Source organism: Enhydra lutris, unplaced genomic scaffold (genome assembly GCF_002288905.1).
Source record: "Enhydra lutris kenyoni isolate GAN:26980312 unplaced genomic scaffold, ASM228890v2 scaffoldscaffold18, whole genome shotgun sequence".
NCBI lineage: Eukaryota > Metazoa > Chordata > Mammalia > Carnivora > Mustelidae > Enhydra > Enhydra lutris.
The window spans coordinates 23,876,607-23,891,550 of record NW_019154102.1 but is presented as its reverse complement, the minus strand read 5'-3'; the positions used below and the strand labels follow the sequence as shown (position 1 = coordinate 23,891,550).

The 14,944-nt window shown below is 48.9% G+C and overlaps 1 protein-coding gene across 2 annotated transcripts in view; it reads right to left on the bottom strand.

Annotated features, from left to right (window-relative positions):
* LOC111148027 (tet methylcytosine dioxygenase 3) overlaps nucleotides 1–14,944 on the bottom strand; it is a 98,447-nt gene that overhangs the window by 66,918 nt on the left and 16,585 nt on the right. The window lies entirely within an intron of this gene.

Below are 14,944 nucleotides of genomic sequence, written 5' to 3'. Positions count from 1 at the left end.
GCCCAGTCTACTTCAATTCCCTTGAAAATTTGTAAAAGCAGCACCTGTTCCATCTAGCACAACCCAAAAAAATGAACTGATGTACAGCTGGAGGAAGATTTGATCCTATAACCACGCACCAAAAAAGTGTAGCAAAATAAAACATTAAAAAAATTAAAAGAAATTTGTAATATTTATCAAGGTCTGAGAGAATACCACTAATAAATGAAACTCTTACTAATTCATAAAAACACACACAAAGAGGCAAAGGAAATAAAAATATATTCACGCAGTAGTACAGAGACCCAATAAACAGAGCAATAAGAGATCTGCGAATCAAATGTTATGCCAATTTTTATGCCAATTAAAAAAATAAAGATTTTATAATAAATATGCATTATTTTGTTGACAATCAGGGGAAAATCAATAGACATTTAAAATAAAATATATATATATATATGATTGTTCTAGAAATACCCAAATATTAACAGGAATTCTAAGTGGTGAAATTACAATGTTTTATTTTATGTGCTTATGTGAACTTCCTAGTTTTTCTGCGATAAATTTGCAATCTTTGTAACAGACAACAACCAAGAAGTTCTTAACTATTTCTTAGTTTGACCTGATCTGTAATTTAACAGCTTTGACACTTAGTCTCTCTTGGATTTTCCTAAGTCCTCACACATTATTTCCTTTTCACAAATCAACAGTCTTTTTTTTTTATTTTATTTTTTATAAACATATATTTTTATCCCCAGGGGTACAGGTCTGTGAATCGCCAGGTTTACACACTTCACAGCACCCACCATAGCACATACCCTCCCCAATGTCCACAACTCCACCCCCCCCCCCCCCCCCCCCCCCCCCCTTTTTTTTTTGGGTTTAAAAGTCACTTATGTTTTGTCTCCCTCCCAATCCCATCTTGCTTCATCTACTCTTCTCCTACCCCCTTAACCCCCCATGTTGCATCTCCTCTCCCTCATATCAGGGAGATCATATGATAGTTGTCTTTCTCCGACAAATCAACAGTCTTAAAGGCACGTCCTTTCCGTCCTCATCAAGTACCAAGCCCAGATAAACAGAGCCCTTTTACCTTACTCTGCAGCCTGCAGTTCTCAAACTCCAGTGCACACAGGAATCACCCACAGGACCTCCAGGTCCTACCCTCAGTGATCAACCCTGTGTGTCCACGGAGGGGATGAGGAATCAGATGGTCCCCTAAATATCTTTAGAGAAGCCCCCCGCCTGGCCGATAACCCTATGGGAGTGAGGGTAAGTATAGAAAAAGGGAAGTCTTGACTGGTTTAGAAATTGGGTGAACTGAGGGTCTTACAGGTTGGCAGGGGGACAGTGGTCTCTTTCCACCCACCCCCTACTCTGTGCACGTGCAGGGTTGACCAGGGCTTCTGCTGCTGAAAGAGGGCAACAGGCGGGTGGGAGGCAGGGGTACAAAAAGGTTTTCTCCCAAAAGGTGAGCTGAAGTCCAGCACAGCCCTGTGTCTTAGCCTCCCTGCCAGAATGCACTCTGCTCCGGGAGAAGGCACTTGGAACAGCTCTACGGGTTCACGGAGGTCCATCTGCCAGGGTTTCTGCGCGGCGCCCTGAGAAGGCAGCTCCTCCCTGGCTGGCAGAGAAGCAGCGCAGCTGCCACGAGGGGCCCGAGGACTTGGCCTGGTGTTGGTGGGCCCCACGGGGACCTCCTTCAGCCCTGGAACAGAGCTTCCCCTCCCTCCTCGACCTTGTGGGTACCCCCTTGATTCCAAGGTTTCCTGGAGGACTTAAAAAAACCAGCAGAGGAGCCAGAGAAAGGGCTCGGTCTGCTACGCCACCTGAACATGAAAGGGGAGGAGGAGCAGAGACCACCACTAGATGAGAACTGCTCACTGCTGCTGCAGATGCAACCTGGTGACACGCGGAACCCGACACGTGACGACCCTTCCGGCAACTGGGAGGCGGCTCACAGACCACGTCTAACTGGCGTTTCTTTTTCACTTTTCTCTTTTCAAGCCAAGTTGACCCCTCTCCCCACCTTCTTTTTAGGGAGGGCAAGAGACAGGAATCTGGCCCCTGCTTAACAGCAGCAGGGGTTCCCACGGCTCCCAGGGAAGTGGGGGGGTCCCTTGTTCATGGCTCCCAGCAGACGCAACCTTCCTAGGCAGGCAGACAGCTCCATCTCCAATGTAGTTCTTGGGGCAGCAGAGCCCGAGAACGTGCAGTTATGGGGCGGGGGGCCGGGGGGCGGGGCAGGACAGAGGGGCTGACCCTGGACAGCTCCACGGAGAACTAGTGCCTCCCATTCCCCAATTATAAGTTTAAAGTGCAGGGCGCCTGGGTGGCTCAATCGGGTAAGGGACCAACTCTTGATCTCAGCTCAGGCCTTGATCTCAGGGTCATGAGTTCAAGCCCCGAGCTGGGCTCCACGCTGGGCGTGGAACCTACTTAGAAAATAAATAAATAAATAAATATAAAAGGCAAACACAACGGGGAAGATTAGCGCCTTGACAGGCTCTATCTAGAACACGCTTGCGGGAGTCTTGGACTCTGAAGAGCCGGACAAAGATGCTGCCTCAAGAAAGGAGACCGGGCACACAGAAGTGGAGCCCATTTCTACTTCCAGCTTCCACGAACCCTCATCCCCACAGAGCAGCTGCAGGTAAGTCTGTGTTTTAGGCTTCCTTCAGGTGTCTGGGAACTGAGAAGGCAGCTCCCCCTCCTAGTAGTTAGTACTAATGAGAGTTAATGACAAGTGGGCTGTTAGTCCCCAGGTAATTATAAGGTGTGGGTTCACAGGGCTCCTCCCTGATGCATGTTTGTGGGAAAACAGCCTAGGACCTTCTTTCTACGTTGGGGAACAGGCCGGTGCCCCATCTATTATCCGGCTCACAGCCTCCAGGCTCGCAGCCAAGCCTGCGTTAGATTCTGCTCCTCAGAACGGCCTAGGCTGTCACACTTTGAGGAGGTGAAGCTCATTGTCTCTCCCATCAATTTGATTCTACAGCATTTATTAAAAGGACTTACTGCATGCCAGGCCTTGTGCCAGCTCCTGGGAAATGGAATTGAGGGAGAGGAGCGAGCACCTCACCACAGGAAGTCATCCCAGGCCCTAAAGTACTCCTAGGGAAGTACAGACTTCCTGTGCGGCAATGAGGGAAGGGTGGGTGCTGGGGCCCAGGCAGTGGGAGCACTGGAGACAGGCAGCACAGCTGCAGGGACAAAGCCCAGAACTTTTCCAATATACCTGCAGGAACAGGTTAAAAAGTGTAACACAGGCATGCCTGGCTGGCTCAGTCAGAGGAGCACATGACTCTTGATTTTGGGGGCTGTGAGTTCGAGCCCCATGCTGGGGGTCGAGATTACTTAAATAAATAAAACTTTTAAAGAAGTGTAACAGAAAAAGATCCCACTCACTGCAGTAATAACCTACAACATCTTAGATCTGAACCTACTGAGAAATGTGTCAGAGCCAAATCTTTAAAACTCTGGTGGACATACAAAGAAGACTAGAAGAGACCAATATACTTTCCATTTCCTGGATAGGAAGACTCATTGTAAAGCATTCCACTCTCCCCTAAATAATCTATAAGTTCCATGTAATTCCAATTGAGAAATCACAACATTTTTCACAGAATCTGACAAGTTGTTTATAAGCTTATTTGGAAAAGGAAATACAGAAGAAAAGCCAAAAAAAAAAAAAATGGAAAAAATGAGTTCTGGGTTTTTGTTTTTTTTTTAAAACTCAACTGTTATATAAAAACTGCTGTAATTAAAACAATAAAATACTGGGGCGCCTGGGTGGCTCGCTCAGTTAAGCGTCTGCCTTCAGCTCAGGTCATGATCCCAAAGTCCCGGGATCAAGCCCCATGTAAGGCTCCCTGCTCATCAGGAGCTTGCTTCTCTCTCTGTCCCTCCCCCCAGCTCGTGCTGAGCACACGCTCTCTCTCAAATAAATAAAATATTAAAAAATAAAATAAAATACCGACATAGAATCAGACAAATAATTCAATGGAACTGAAGACAGGCTCTAGAATGCCCATGAATATGTATTTATAAAATGCTTAAGGTAGAATTATAAACCATTTGGGAAACTATAATAGTCAATAAACAGACTGGCTTTCTATTCAGGAAAAATTCAATCCCTATCTAATCATACACAAAAATAAATCTTGAACAAATAGCCAAAAAAATGTATGTATATATGTGTCAATTACCACATTTGTAATTACAAAAAACTGGAACTGTACAAGTCCATCGATGGGAATCAATTTAATTACAATAACTCTATAAAATGCAAGACTCAAAAAAAAAAAATAAAATGCAAGACTCTACAGCCTTTATAAGGCTAAGATAGATGTGCTGACATGGAAAGATACCCTCAACGTATTAATGAGCAAATAAAAGAACACCAAAATATAAAGGATGGTACAAACACATTACTGCAGGAAAAGTAGTGAGTTCACTTACTCATTTTAAAGTCTGCAAGATATGTATAAATTGACAATAGAGATTACACCAGGATGGAGAGAAAGAGCAATTTTCAGTTTCAGTCAGCTTCAAACTGATTTTGTATAGGTTAAAAAAATTTTTTTTCTCCTACAGGTCTGGCTGCTAAGCTGCTAAGCTGTTACTAGGTGCCTGCCCGGCGGTTTGGAGACAAAGCTCCTAAAAGTAATCAAGCTCATTCTCTGGCCTTGCCATTGATCCACAGCCAGTGATTCTCCCTTGTTGGGAGCAAAGGGAGCCAGGATGCATCAGGATTTGGTCTTCTCACATTGACTATGCCATCAGCATCTCCCCAAGAGCACTAGCAGACATGAAATAGCAAAACCTGCAAAAGAGGCCACAGTAGAACTTAGAAAAAAAGTCATATTTTTAAATGTGTCTGTGACCAAAAAAAAAAAAAAAAAAGTGGGAAAAAAAAATAGAGCATCTTACAGATCCAACGGAGAATCTAGAAAAAGCACATACCAAATAAACCTGAGGAAAAGAAGAAAATAAAGACTGAAGCAGAAATTCATGCTTTAGAAGACAGAAAGCTGGGGCGCCTGCCTGGCTCAGTCAGTATAGAGCATGTGACTCTTGATCTCAGGGTCGTGAGTTCAAGCCCCACGATGGCATGGAGCCTACTGAAAGAAAGAAGGAGAGAAAGAAAGAAAGGAAGGAAACAAAACAGAAAGCACAACTGACAAATCCATGTGCTTTTAAGTTACATAAAAAAAGAAATTAATGTAAGATGTTGGAAATTAACAAAGTGAAAAGAAATCACAGCTACCGAGGGAACTGAAGGGCAATAACTATATACCCATGGTTCTATTAAATTTGAAAAGAGATCACTTTCAGAGAAAACACAAAGTAAATGTTTTGTAACAATAGCCACAGAAATTATAGGTCAATCTCCTTCACAAAAATAAATGCAAAACTCCCATGCTGATAAATCAAACAGCATGCTAGAAAAAAAAAAAAAAAAAAAAAAAATACCCCATTACCAAATATGGAATATTAAGGAATGTAAAGATAGTGCAACACTAAGAAAGGCATTAACGGGGGAGGCTATGTGCTATGGTGAGTGCTGGGAAGTACGTAAGCCTGACGATTCACAGACCTGTACCCTTGGGGCTAATAATACATTGTATGTTAATAAAAAATAAAAAAGTAAAAAAATAAATTATAAGATTTTTTAAAAGAGCATATTTATTTTTAAAAATTAACAATGCAAAACATCACAGTGGTTTCAGTAGTTTCATGTTTACTACTTTCTGCATGATTTCTGCTAAAACAGTTCATCTTTCTTTGATATGAGGTGTTCTTTTACGTTTAAATGTTAATTCTAAAAAAAGAAAAAGAAATGCATTAACACAATTCATCCTATTAACAGAGAAGAAATATTTCACCTTCAAACCATGTTAAATAGATATGACAAAATGAGGCATCCACTGTTAATAGGGAAAAACTCCTTAATAAAATGGAGCAAGAGGCGAATTCCCTAACATGACATAAAGACCTCAAACAATCAGCAATACCATGCTTATGGGTAAAACACTAGCCACATTCATATTAGAGTGAAGGGGGGGGTGGGAATCACTAAGGAGAACAATGGCCTCTGCTCACTAAATATTTGTCAAATGAATTTAACATGGAAGGATAGTCCTAGGAGAGAGGTGGTAGACAAGGGGAGACAAGGGGATTGGCTCTGAAGTCAGCTCCACCTCCTGGAGAAACAGCAGCCCTTGCTCACACTACTGGCCTGAATCTGTTTGTTTTTGTTTTTGTTTTAAAAGATTTTACTTAATTATTTGACAGAGAGGATCACAAGAAGGCAGAGAGGCAGGCTGAAAAAGAGGAGGAAGCAGGCTCCCGGCCGGTAAGAGAGCCCAATGCGAGGCTCGATCCCAGGACCCCAGGATCATGACCTGAGCCGAAGGCAGAGGCTTTAACCCACTGAGCCACCCAGGTGCCCCTGAATCTGTTTTCTTATCCAAAAGGTGGGGCTACTACCACCTGCCTCCAAGTTGTCACAAGAACCATGAAAACTTGGCCCCACACATCACACACACATGGGGAGTGATCAGTAAGCAAAACTACAGCTAGTAATATGTAGGATAAAGCAGGCTGTAACAAAGCATGACTCCATTTTTATAAACAACAGAAAATGAGGAGTTCACTCTGGAACAACTTGAAGTTAGGGGCACTGACCCCCATGCCGCTGAAAATCTGCATATAGCTTCTGACTTCCCAAAAAGTGAACTGCAGAGAGCCTACTGTTGGCAAGAAGCCCTACCATAACATAAACAGCTGATGACCATATATTTGACGTTTTATGTATGATCTACTGTATTCTTATAAGAACGCTGAGGAAATGTTAAGAAAATCACAAGGAGGGGCACCTGGGTGGCTCAGTGGGTTAAAGCCTCTGCCTTTGGCTCAGGTCATGATCCCAGGGTCCTGGGATGGAGCCCTGCATCAGGCTCTCTGCTCAGCAGGGAGCCTGCTTCCTCCTCTCTCTCTGCCTGCCTCTGTGACTACTTGTGATCTCTGTCAAATAATAAATAAAATCTTTAAGAAAAAAAATCACAAGGAAAACACATGGACGGTACCATAGTATATTTACTGAAAAAAAAAAAAAAAAAAAGTCCACGTATAAGTGGACCCACACAGTTCAAATCCACGTTATTCAAGTGCATAGAGTCAAGTCTGGGAAATACTAGTGAACAGTGGTTAATCAGGTTGTGAAATTATAGGCAAATTCTTCCCCTCTATTTTTATTTTCTCATTTTTCCAACGAACATGTATTATCTGTAAAATACAAAAAGAGACTAACCCCCCCCCCCCCAAAAAATGGTAACAGTTTTGGATTCAGCCAAGATAGAGGCCTGGGCAAGGCTCCCAGGGAAGGTGGCGGAGTAACGACAGGTTGGGGGGTGGGGGCCTGGTTACCGAGGGGAGGGGCTTGCGGGCCTCCTGGGCGCCTGTCTTGCGGTGAAACCCACCCAGTTTCAGGCACACCCACGCAGCGCGGCACAGCGCAAAGCCCTGCTCCCCGCAGAGGACGAGATGAAGCCCTCCGGGCCCGCAGCCAGCACACAGTGCCGTACAACCACGGCGCCTGACCTGACTTTGTGCAAATGGCACAGAAAGCCTGGATGATGGGAATGGGGTGAGAGCACTCATTTCTCGAGCCAGGGGCTTGTTATGCAGGTGTGTTTGCTCTGTGAAAACTCAACAGCTGCACAGAGTATGTACCCTTTTGTGTGTATGCTGTACGTCAATAAAGTGTTTTTTTTTCTTTAATCAGAGAAGAACACTCAGTTTCTGTCCTCTGCCACAGGGCTTCCCTCTTAAATTCTGGTTTTGATAAATATGAACTCATGGGCCAGTTTCATGGAACAGAATATTCAATACGGTATTTTGCCTGACATGTCTTGCTCTCTTCATTTTTCCAGACTCTTTATTGATTACTACTAAAATTATCAATGGACAAGAAAAAAATTCTGGGGCAGTCAGGGAGACACAGGAAAGCCAAACCAGATGAAGGCCAGTGGCTCTCCGCCCCTGAGCATACATCTGAAACCCCTGAGGAGTCCTGAGAAATGCTGGCACCCAGGCTCTACTTTAGACTAATTACATCAGCTTCTCAGTGCCTGGGGCCCCAGCACTGATATTTTCTTTTTTAAAAGCTCCCCGGATGATTCCAGGATGCAGTGGCACCGAGAACCACTGAACTAGCTGAACTGAACTAGCTGAACCGGAGGGACTGGCCCCCAGGCGCTCTCCGGAGCAAGCTTAAGCATGCTCCCTGCTCGTCCAGGCAAAGGCTGTGGGGGTGGGAGCTAGCATTTAGGGCCCAAGTGCCCTGGCACCCTCCCAGGCCCTCCTCCATGTCCCACGACCCCCAGACCTCAGGCAGAGACAGGGGGATACCATGCCCCCACATAAAGGAGGCATCCTCTGGAAGGCTAGGGGGTGCAGGGAGCTTCCCAAGGGCTGGACACAGAGCCCTGGGCTCTGGCTTCCAGCCAGGTGTTCAGAATGCTCTGGACCACTTGCCAGTCCAGCCCCAAGACATGTACCACTCCAACCACACAACCCCAGAGCTAAGCCCTAACTACTACCCAGGGTCCAAATGACACCACTGGGAACCCACAACTGGAAAACAGGAAACCGAGGAAAAATAACAGCGAAAAGAAAGGCCACGGGGCAGAGGTCAGTGTATAGCTCAACCATTACATAGGACCTGGCTCAGGGACAAGGGGCAGGGCCAGTGTAGAAGGGATGCCACACGGACCACCTGCCCAGAGTCTCCAAAACTCATCTCTGGGACCCCCATACCACCCTCATCTTGCAACCACTCTGACTAAATGTGTAAGAGAGGAAGCCACAGGTCTGAGCCAAGCAGTAGCTATCGTGGCCCAGCAGCCCCACAGCATCTTATAAGCACCTAGATAACTGACAGGAGTCATCCCTGGCTTATAGCCCACAAAGCAGTCCCCTCAAAGGCCCCCTCTGCTCAGCCCAGAACTTAGGGCTGGGCTCAAAGCACAAGGGGTGAGAGTGGGGATGGACTGAAGCCATGAACAGTGTTCTAGGATGGAGAACACAGCAGGAGAAGACACAGGGATGTGTTGCACCAGGAAAAACAGAATGGGCATCTCTGGGGCACAGCCTGCCCCAACCCACTGCAAATCCATTTCTGTGTACCCTCCACACAGCTCAGGGTGGAAGGCAACAATGGTCCCACTTGGGAAGGCAGCCTCCCCTTCTCTGGGTCCAGCAGAGCCTGGGGTCAGAGCTCCCTGCACCCAGTGTGAACTTATTCAAGTCAGTAGAGAAATGACTTGGCCCAGGCGGCTTGGGCCTTGGCCCACTCTCAAGGGAGAAGGTGGTGGAGAGAGAATCTGTCTGGGGATGCAAACAGGACTGTCAGCCCGGACCCCTTCCAGGGTCTGTTTCTGCCTCTGCTGGAGTTACTGGTCTCCCTAGTTCCTCCACTTATGCAGAGAAGCCGGCGGGAATCAGGGACAGAAACTTCCTAAGGTATAGGATGAAGGACGGGCAGAAACCGCTCCTTCAGTAAACTCCATCTGTGTAGCAGGGCTGGGAACCAAGGCCCACAGGCTGGGAGGGGGGGGGGGTTGAGGGGGGGGGGACGTGGGTGCGTGCTGCAGAAGGGGCAGAGCAGGAAAACTCAGTCAATAGGGCAGGGAGTTTAGGAGCTCACTGTCAGAGACAAGTTGCAAACCCTTTCAATGTCTTTGTTTCCCTTGCAAAGCCCATGAGGTTAGGATTACATGTGAAAAATGCTTGGAGGCGGGGTTGAGAAATCCAATTACTTAAGCACCAAGGGCACAAGAGTTCCAGGCCACAGAAGTAACCAGGATTTGCTCAGACCCTAATCTTACTGTCCTTGGGATGTCTGCCTTTTAAGGAATATTTCTGTGGCAGGACAATGTCATCTGTGCCTTAGCCCCGACCCCATTCTCCTCTAGGTTAAGGGAGCTGGGGTAGTAGAAAATGGCTATTTTTTTTTTTTTGTCTAGTCTTTAGCATCCTAAATGAAAACACCAAGGAGCCTCAGCAGAAAAAAACAAAAAGCTTTGCAGAGTGTGTAGGGGGGAAAGTGGGATAAAGTAGGAAGGAAATGTCCAAACTTCAGCAATCAAAAATATTGGGACGTCTGTCCTTACAGAAACCAGCGCAGAGTTTGTGATCAGCCCCAAGACGAAAAGAGCTATACCTCTAAAGGAACGAGAGCCGCCAAAGCGGAAAAGCTTGAAAGTCAAGGTGCCCTGAATGACGCCATGGAGCTTTAGTGTCCTACAGGGTCCAGGTCCGCTCCGGCATCTATAGGAGACCTGGCCTCTCCGTAACTGTTCCCTTCTTCTAAAGCACACAGTAAAAACACACACACACACACACACACACACACACACTCACTCACTCACTCCTGCCCGTTCAGGGGCCTCTGCAGGTTCTCCTCCTCTCCGTCAGAATCTGAGACTCGCAGAGAAGTAAGGGCAAACAGGAGGCATCCTTATCTACAGAAGCCGAGAGGCGGGTAAATCTTTGGAGGTACTTAGAAAGAATCTCTGTGATACTAAGATCTCTACTCTTCCACGTGTCCTCCAGAAGGACCGTACAGAAGAGAGGAGAGGTCCTGTCCAGAAAAGGGCAGGGGAGGGGGGGTCAAAACAGAGACCCTCTGCTCTCCCAGGAGCAAAGTTCAGAAGTAATGCAGTCCACGACCTGGCCCGTAAGCTGTGGCTCACCAGTCCACCACGACTTGTAAAACCATCGCAGCTACGTGCACCTGCTGTGACAAGCCGGAGCGAGCTCGCTGACATGCCTCACCCGGGAGCTCCCGGACCGGTCTGGATGGTGCTGAGCTCCCAAGGGGAGCCATGCCCACCAGAATCCTCAAACTCCTTGCACAAACAAGGCTGGGCTATGTTTCCATCTGCAACATTTTGGTCATGAAGAAAAAAAGAAAACTGTTGCTTCGCCACCTTTAGTTGGAGAAAAACTAACTTTGGGTAACCCCTTCATTTCACAAAGATGACTAAAGTCCAGGAACATTAAGCGTCCCCACACCTACCACATAGGAGAAGAGCGGGGAACAGAGAGGAGAAGAAACCAGACAACTGCCCTTCCCAGCTTCCTCCTTTCAGCTGGTGGTCTCCATGGGAACCCCCCTGGCAGGAAGGGCTGCAGGACCCACACACTCCCACTGAGGAGAAGGCAATTCAGGATTCAAGGTGGAACACCCAGACACAGTATTTCCGTCTCGCTTTACCTGAATCTCAGACACAGCACATCTATGACCAGCACTTTCCTTTCGAAACTAAGCTGTCTTCCCACCTCTTTCATTCCTGACCCCATTACCCTAATCTGCAAGCACCAGCTTCCAGAAACACTGACTTACTCAAAACAAGGCTGGCATATGGATTCTTCCTGCAAAGTCCCTTGAGGTCCACTGAGCCAGTGATAAAAGCAAACATAAAGAGCTAGGAGCTAGGCACAGCTGGGGGCCAAGGGTTTGGTCGGGGGCACGTGCAGGTTCACAGCCCTAAACAGAAAGATCAAAAGCCTTCACTGCATAAAAAACAAAACTTGCCAGTGCTAGTTTTCTCACTCCGATTTAAGATTTTTGGTAATACTGTCAGTGTCTCTTGGGTCCAGTGGTACTGTGAAGAACAAATAATGACTTATTTTTCAGGATTTGCTACTGTACCAGGAACATGGTAAATGCTCATAAATGTTGAAAGACAAAGGGGGGGCGTGGAAAGGGAGATAAAACAAGTAGGATCACAGTCCCAGATAGCACCATAATCAACAGATTTTCACCGTCTGAGCCATTGCTGTCCCCTACTTGTCCCAGGGCTTCCTAAACTAACCCCTAAGGAAGCTACCTCCTTCTCAGAAGCTGCACACATGCTGGGAACAAGGGGGAGTCCTCAGCTGACTGCCAGATGCACGAGTGTGAGAGGAAATGAGGCCAAAAGCCCAAGAGGTCAGGGTGGGAAAGAGAGCTGGGAAACTTGGAAGCTGAGCCAAACCAAAGCCTCTCCCCATGCTCCCTGCCCCCACTCCCAAGGAGCCAAACCTCTTGCTACAGCCTCAAGGGTATGGGAAGGGACTTGGCAGGACCACAAAGCCCATTTCTAGCATCTGCAGGGAGCCCAGAGCCCAGACCCCCCGCAGCAAACCCAGCAAGTGGGACACCGGAGCCCTCACCATGATCCCTGTGGGCAGCTCCAGGGGCCCCTCACTGTGGCAGGCAGGAAGGCTCTCCCTTCCACTCACGTATCTATCCTGCAGTGTCCTCTCAATGGTTCAAACGTGGCTGGGGTCACTAAGGAGGTGGGGCTGAGCTCTGGGACTCTAACTGCGGTCCTTATCAGGTATGCGGGCATTCCCAAAGGCAACTCTGTGTTTGGTTCCCTTCCTGCTCTAGCCTGACACGCTCACCTGAGCCCCTATCTCCCCAAGTTCACTGCTGCCTGAAAACTTACCTCAGAGAAAAAGTTTCTGCTAGATCCCACAAAGGGGCTGGAGAGTAGGAAGAGCAGGCAAGAAAGAACTAGGAGTCACCCATGGTGTATGGACCACAGATCCTTGACAAAGGGGGCATTTCTGCAGTGGTCCAAAGGAGAGACAGGAGGCAGAGATCCCGGGCACAGTCCCAAAATAGTTTCCAGACATCCTCAGCCAGTCAAGGATTCCCATGGGGCTGAGCGTGGGAGCAGCGTGGGAGCCCGAAAGCAGGGGTGGCCTGGAGCTCTCGGCACTGGGCACTCACTCTTGTCCAGGCTGCCAAGAAGGAGGCGGTGGCAACAGTGTGTGCTATGGCATGTTCCTCGGGATATCATGGGTAGACACATAACACACCAGCCAGTACAACGACAAACTGCGTTTAGCAAGCTCAGCTCTGTGCCCCTGCTAGGCATTACGCAAACCCTACCTCATGGATATGCCTGAAACTCTGGCTGGACTCCGCACACGGCAGCGAGCCGATCCCCCCCTGCCTGCTGCACATCACTCACCCATGAGCTTTATCCATCTTGCACCCATCCTGTGGGAACACATACTATGACAAGTGACGCCCCCTTGTCCCGTGTCCCAGTCTTGGCCTGATCTCAGAATGAGCTCACGCACCAGACCCATCTTCCTACACCAAGACCTGCTGAGGGAAGAGGATCTTGTCACACTGCGTCATCGGGTATGTGGGACACAGCACCTGACTGGCCACCTAAGGGAACTCCATGTGAGGGAAGGGTAGCACCAGGAATGGTGGGGGGGGGGGTGTCGTATCCTGGTGCTTGTTGGCAATGCCCAAGCCGGGCCAAGAGGAGGCTACGATTCTCAGACAGACAACTCAACAATAAAAACAAGCACAGACACAGTCTCAGAACTTCAAAAACACAGCCAGCTCAGGCTCTACGCGGAGAAGGGGGAAGGAAGAAGACGTGTTTGGAAGGCTTCCTCTGCTTTTTCAAGGAGCCTCTGCCGCATGCCCACACTACTAAAGGTTGAGGTATGAAGCTGAGAGCTTCCAGCAGCACTGCAGGGCCAAGAGAATGCAGGCAGGGAGAAATGGAGAACATACTTGGAAAGAACAGAAGAGAATCCATGACTAGGCAGGAGGGGGGTGCTTTGGGGAGTAAACAAACCTGCCAGCAGTCCTTCCTCCAGCACAGAGGGAAGCTCTGGCTGACAAGGCCGGAGACACAGAGGAGGGAGGGAGCTGCCTCCTCCCTGAGCCCATCTGTCCTCATCCCCTTGTCCTGTTTTCCCCAGGGTGGGGGGCAGAACAGGTGCACCACATGATCTCAGCGCCCACAGCCCTCAACAGCACGCACAGTGATTACAGCTCCCCCAGTCAGCAGTGGGAGGCCAGGGAAGGAAGTGGAGGTGGAACCCGGGGTTCTGCTCTGGAGAAGTGAACGAGTGAGCTCACAGATCTCTCCTCTCCACCCACAGCACGGCCAGTATCAACCACCCCCTGCTTGCCTTGGGGGCCACCCACTGCTCCCAGCCCCACAGAGGCATACCCAGCTCCCCACAGGAGCTAAGGCCCCCTGGTTCTTCTTCCCCCAGAATACGGCTTCAGGAGCAAAATCCGTGCCCTCCCCCCAAGCACTTCCTTGCCTCAAGTTCCTTGGGAGGAGGCCAGGGAACCACCCTGGCTCCCAATCCACCCAGCAGCCGCCTCACCCTGGAGCCCCCATCCCACGTGGGGAGCAGAGCCCCTCCCTAGCAGCGTCCCCACCCAGGCAGTGAGGCGGCAGGGTGCCACTTCCAGCACCTCTACAGAGCTTCCCACAGCTTTCCCAGGAAGCGGGAGGAGGATTTCCAGGGACCAAAGTCTAAGAGCGTCTGGGGACTCAAACAGCTTGCCCACCTGCTACCCAAGCAACCTGACTCCCACAGGCTCCGTGGGCCAAAGAGGAAACAAGGGCTGAGACAGGCACAGGGACGGGCTCCCTCCCCGCATTCTGCCCCTGCCCGACAGTCCTCACGCTCCTTCCCCAGCCCCTCTGCCCAGCAACTTGAGAGGCAGGCACACGAAGCTGCCTCCCGCTCTGTTTTCTCCACCCGGGGCCAGCAGAGGATACTGCTGAGTAATCCCAAACACTCGGCGGGTCCCCAGACCTGAAAAGAGGGGCAAAGCCCAAGGAAACCTACCGATCCCGGTCCTTGCCGATGCGAGAGGAGCATCTGTATTCCCCAGCAATAGGTGATACCCCAACAGATTCTGCCCTGCCCTGCCCCAAATACCCCAGTCTCAGCACTCAGACGATCACAGTGCCCCCTTCTCTGCTGCCCACGCACCTGGTAACATTCCCTTCCCAGTCCCCCAGACACCCAGCCGCACAGAGTAACAACAGCCGCGCCGGATTCCCAGTCATGATGTTGCATCAGCCCCCACCCTACCCAAAATATCCTCACCCCCACCACCTCCTCTCCTCTCCAG